Genomic DNA, 6000 nt, shown 5'->3' with positions numbered 1-6000 from the left:
CCATCCTGCCTGGACTCAGATGCTGGTGCATTCTGGCCTGATTCATTGACCAGTATTTATGAAGCCTCCAGCAAGTGCCAGGCACTGTTTAGAAACTCAGGACGCATCAGTGAACAAAACAGACAAAGGCTCCTGACTTAGTGGAAGTTGCATCTTAATAGGGAGAATCAGACAATAAAAAAAAAAAAAAACTTAAGAGATATGTAAATAATATGTCAGAAGATGAAAATACTGTGCAAAAATAGCAGAACGGGAGATATCCACAAGGCGTTCGTGGATAGAATTCAGGGGGTCTGGGAACTTGGATGGGGGCGCGGAAAATGACTTGTTTATTCTCATTCCCCTTAGACTTTCACATCTTGTAGGCAACCAACAAAAAATTAAGGCAGTACTTGTGAATTTGTGGAAGTGGAAGTCACAGGAGTTTTTATACTATAGCCACAGTTGTTACAGATAGGTTCAACTATTGTTCATACTTGTCACTACTTTGTAGCTGTTGGACCTCCAGTTACAGCTTATTATTTAATGTATCAGTAAAGAAACATACATTTGGAAACTGTATCACAATGTGATTAGTTTCTTTGGTAACCTTTTGTGTTTTTTTGAAGGCATTTTAAAACATTGTTGTGAGAAGGGATCCCTAGGCTCCACCAGACTTGCCAAAGGAGTTCACAAAACAGAAACGGTGGAGACCACCAGGCAAGGGGAAACGAGGTACAGCGGAGGACACTATGGGGGTGGAGGGATAGTTGCGATGCTAAATGAAGTGGGCAGGGTCAGTCTCATACCTGATGTCCTGCTGAACCTGTTTCTAGCACATACTTCCCTCGGCCATCCTCAGTCAGCCCTGGCTGGGACTCAGGCACCGAGCGATGCCAGCCTATTTCACCAATGGAAGGACTCTGGCCCTTCCCCGGTACTCCCCGCCCTCCTCCCCTCAGGGGCTACTTAACACAGGATTTAGCATTCAAAAGTTGGGGATCAACAAACTCACGTGTCGAAAGAGCACAAGGAAATTCTAGAATATGTTTTTTAAAATCTTACTTTCTGTTGCTCAGACGTCCAGCTCTACCAGACAAACTTGCTCGAGCCAGCCAGGCAGTAGAAGTCTTCCACAGAAAAGATAAGCAAATCGGGCGGTTTCTGAATGTTAAGTGCATCACCTAGGGCAAATGGAATGTGAGCTGAAGATACTGCCGTATTTCAAGAGAAATCCTTGAAAAATTCACATTCCTCTCACACGTACAGTGAAAATCCTCAGAATCGTATGCCAAGAGATCTTTTGGTTTTGGACTTTTTAAAATTACACTTTCGGGCGGTTGAGGTCTGTTTGAAAGATCTACACGTGGACTGCGATAAAATATTCTCTGGGAATCACAAAATTAAATTCTTCCTTATTTAATGAAGATGCTGTAAGTAACAGGAGGCCCGGGTAAAGGTAAGCTCAATCCAGACCTCACTTCTCTCACTTAAGGAAAAGCCTGGAAGTCAGTGCCTCGTCTCCAAGATGTCGGGGTTCTGGGTTAGCACCGTGGACCCTAGAGCAAACCACGCAGCCCCTAGGTGACTGGGTCTCTCCCTTCCAAGTTGCAGCTTTTGCTTTCAACTTCTCACACCAGGGGGTATTCCATACCGGTGGCCGGAATCTCTCTGTGACAACTGTATCCCCTACAGAGTGAGTTTTACATGCAGATTTCCAGATTCCACCGCCAGAGATTCCTGAGTCAGTAGGCCTGGGGTTCTGCCTGAGGAATCCGCGTGTTTAGAAAGTCCCTTTGGGGTTTTGGTGCAGGTGACCCAGGGACCACACTTGGAGAACTGACCCCTTGTAACCTCTCCCGGTGTGGTCACCTCACGCCTATGGATTAGCTCCCCATGATATACTGATGACTCAAAAACAGATTTCTCTCTCTTATTAAAAACTTGGCTGAGCTCCAGCCTCCTACACTCATTTGGCAAATGAGCATCCCTATCTCAATATCTCGTAGGAACCTTAAACCCAACAGGTTCAAAATTGAACTTGTTTTCTCCCCACACCTGGTGCGTATAGAATAAAGACATTCCTTGACTTGGCAAATACAAGACTCTGCCTTTCCTTCCAGCCACATTCCTGACCACCGCCTGGGCCTCGTTCTTGGTGTTTAGCAATATTCTGACTTCGCACAGACCCTGAACACACATGACTTTCTACGTGCTCTCTCCCTGCCAGAAGTCATGCTCCTGGGCACAGGTGGGCCATCTCCTCCCATACTGTCAACACACTCCTGGGGTGCCTGGGGGGCTCAGTTGGTTAAGCGTCTGACTCTTGATTTCAGCTCAGGCCATGACCTCACGGTTCATGAGTTCAAGCCCCGCTTCGGGCTCCAGGCTGACAGTGCAGTGCCTGCTTTGGATTCTCTCTCTCCCTCTCTCTGCCCCTCCCCTGCTTCCCTGCTTATGCACTCTCTCTCTCTCTCTCTCTCTCTCTCTCAAAATAGAAATAAATTAATTGAAACAGACACACACCCTCCTGGCCATTTGTCCCTCTGCATTAGCTTCTGACCATGTGCGCCCTTTTACTGCTGCACTCACTGTAATGTATTCTACTTTACCTGGTGGTTTTGAACTTGAGCTCCTTGAAAGCAGGGGCTGTGGCTTTTTCCCTTTTATACTCTCAGCTCCTGCTCTAGAATCTAACACATGGAAAGCAGTCATTGAACATTTGATGAGTTGAATTTCTTGGTGAAAGAAAGAAATAAAGAAAGAAAGAGAAAGAAAGAAAGAAAGAAAGAAAGAAAGAAAGAAAGAAAGAAAGAAAGAAAGGAGGGAGGGAGGGAAGGAAAGAAGGAAGGAAGGGAGAAAGAAAGAAAGAAGGAATGGCCAGGAAAGTTGAAGGGAAAATTTAAAAGTGCACTGTTAAGAAAGGTCAAGGGAAGGGATTGATTCAAGAAGGTTGAAGGGATTAACAGTGTCTAACTAATGTTTGTTTAGAGATCAAGCAGGGGAGAGGCTGAGAAAGGGCACTGGATTTGGCATGGGAGAGGTCACTGGCAACCTCAGAGCACAGGCGGCCCCAACAGCCCTCTGCTGTGATGACCATCCTCCCTCCAGGGGCTGCCCCACAGGGACAAGCTCTTTCCTGCCAGGGAGAGGGAACTTTACAGTACGAGGCTGACATGACACGGAAACATTCAGGTCCACTGATGAATCAGTGAGTTAGGCTTAACTTGGCTTAACGGGATCCTCGGGCTTTTGAAAGAGCTCTCCTGTGTCTACCCTCTTCTCTATACCCGCTCGAGCTCGAGGCTTCCCTCCGTGCCACTTCTGCCTACTTTGTCCAGCCTAGACTTGATGTCAGACAAACCAAGCTGTTACCCGTCTCCTCTCATCACAGAAATTCTTCTGCAGAGATTGCTTCTCAGCTGCTTCTCGGGTGCAGATCCGTCCTAATCTGCCATTCCCGAAACCTCAACAAAATCACCCTGTCTTCCGGACATCACGGCTTCTTTTACATTCAGAGGCTGGTGGCATTTATTCTTTTGGCCACGACTCCTTTCTGTCCAATGCTGTCTGGCCTCTCCTTGCCTTTCCTGTATCCCTGATCAGGTGTCTGATCAGTTTTCTTCTAGGAGCAGAAGCAGAAAATGAATGATGTTTCTGTATTCCCCCGATTTTGCCAGTGCGATTTCTCCAAGACTGCCATTTTCCACACACTCCCTTCACCCTGCCAAGTCATGCTCTACCCTTTGCCCTTAAAACCAGAGCCCCTATTGTTCCTAACTTGAATGCAATGTGTACTCTTTTACATCCTCTGTCAGCCTCCTGTCCTTTGTTTAAGGAGTCCTGCAGTTATTAAACACCAGTCTATTACAAAATGTGTCATTTAAGCCAATCAAAGGTTTAAAGCAGAAACATGAAGTAATTTCTCTGAAATAACTAAAACAAATGTAGGTCAATATTGTGACTCGTTACGAAATCAATCATAAAGAGAGGAGAGGAGAGAAATAAGAAATCACGTGTGGAAGAGATAGGAGGATGCACAGAAAAAGAAAACGAGACCGAAGCATTGTCAAGAGAGAGGCAAACAGACACACATAGGGCCAGAGACCAAAAGAGAGGCAGGATGTTGAAAGACAGAGCCTGAGAAAGTGAACCGCCTCTCCCCAGGCATATCCCCCAAAGACAAGACCACAGGCTCTGACACAGAAAGGACCAGGCAGGACAACGGGAGCATCGCACACTGAGTCCAGATAAGATACAGCCTGCACAGATATTGCGGTAGAAACACCCAGAGAGCGATAACAAGACGCGAATACCTAAATATATACACCCCAAGGACAAATATCTCCATCTTGTGGTCTTGAAGATACTGGGATGTTACGCATTTTCACAACCGGAGGCATAAATGAAGAAAAGACCATTTGTCATCCGCCCTTTAAGCAAAATGAACTTGAAACCGGCTCAAAACTCCCTCCACGTCTGGTAACCCCCGAGAAAGGTATTACTCATGCCATTTATAGAAAAGACACATTGGGAAGAGGTAACTGGCATAGATGACTAGTAAATCCTCTCCGGTTCTCTTGCATTTATTATGCGTCTTAAAAGACCCTGAAGTCGCATGGTCTTACGGCAACCTAGAGTTCCATGTGGTGCGAACAACAAAACAAAACAAAACAAAACAGATGTATTAAATGAGTGAATATTTGTAAACTTTTTAGAACACTAAGTGCTAAGGTGTTTATTGAATAAATGTAACGCGGTGACTACTAACCTAGCCAGATGTGATAGCTCCTGGACCCGGCTCGTTGTCTCACCCTGTGGCTTTGGTTGCAAGCTCTCTACCTGGAATACTCTCTACTGCCCTCTTCTGGAGCCTTCAGAACCCTCCTCACCCTCTCCCCTCCACCTACCAAAACACTGCACATCCTCTTCAGGCTGAAATGAAGAACCCTCCCTGCATTTCCCGCAGAAGTGGTCTCCCCAGAGTCACTAATGTAACCTTGTTGCAAAATCCAGTGGACGCCTCCCCGTGTGCGTCTCATGCGACCTCTCATGAGCGCACAGCGCTGCCAACCATATCTCCCGTGGCGGCGGTCTTTCCATGTCCAAGAGTCATTCTAAGTTTAGGTTGTCCTCTTCCTTCCCTGTCCACTCCTCCACAGGGAGTTCTGTCTCCTCTTCCCTTACTTCAGATACGGGCGCTCCTTGGGGCTCTGTCTCAGATTCTGTCCCCCTCCTGATTTCCCACCCTCCTTCAGCCATTCACTGTGAGCTTGTAACCCTGTTCCCACCTGACTGCAGTCACCGGAGGGAAGGGAGACAAATAGGGGTACTCAACCTGCCAATTCATGAGAAAAAAAAAATCTGGGGCGCCTGGGTCGCTCGGTCGGTTGTCTGGCTTCGGCTCAGGTCATGACCTCGCGGTTCCTGAGTTCGAGCCTCGCATCGGGCTCTGTGCTGACAGCTCAGAGCCTGGAGCCTGCTTCGGATTCTGTGTCTGCCTCTCTCTGCCCCTCTCCCGTTCGTGCTCTGTCTCTCTCAAAAATAAATAAACATTAAAAAAATTTTTTTTAATCTAAATTCACTTAAATAACCTTTCCCCAACCATGCAAGGCCAAGCAGGCTAGCTCAACTGAATGCTTCTTACCGAAGTTGTGTGTCGTAATGGGGCAGCTTTAGTCAGTGGTTCGAAGAGAAGGTGGGGATCTTCCTTGTTTCGCTCCCTTTTGCTCTCCTGTCGTGGGGCTCACTTTCCATGCCCAAGGTGGGCATGTGGGAAGGAGACTCCTCTCAAGATGTTGGCACTTGATGCAAGTGCTCTTTCTCCATTTTAATTCACCTTCCATGGGGGTATCTTAGCTTCCTAGGGCTGTCATGCCAAAGCACCACAGACCGTGTGGCTTTCACAACCAAAATTTACTTTCTCACAATCCTGGAGGACAGAAGCCTGAGATCAACATGTCAGGAGGTGTAGTTTCTTTTCAGGCCCCTGTCCTTGGCTTGCAGATGGCCACCTTCTCC

Source organism: Lynx canadensis, chromosome A2, assembly GCF_007474595.2.
Source record: "Lynx canadensis isolate LIC74 chromosome A2, mLynCan4.pri.v2, whole genome shotgun sequence".
Classification (NCBI taxonomy): Eukaryota; Metazoa; Chordata; class Mammalia; order Carnivora; family Felidae; genus Lynx; species Lynx canadensis.
Note: the sequence above shows the minus strand (reverse complement) of the source record.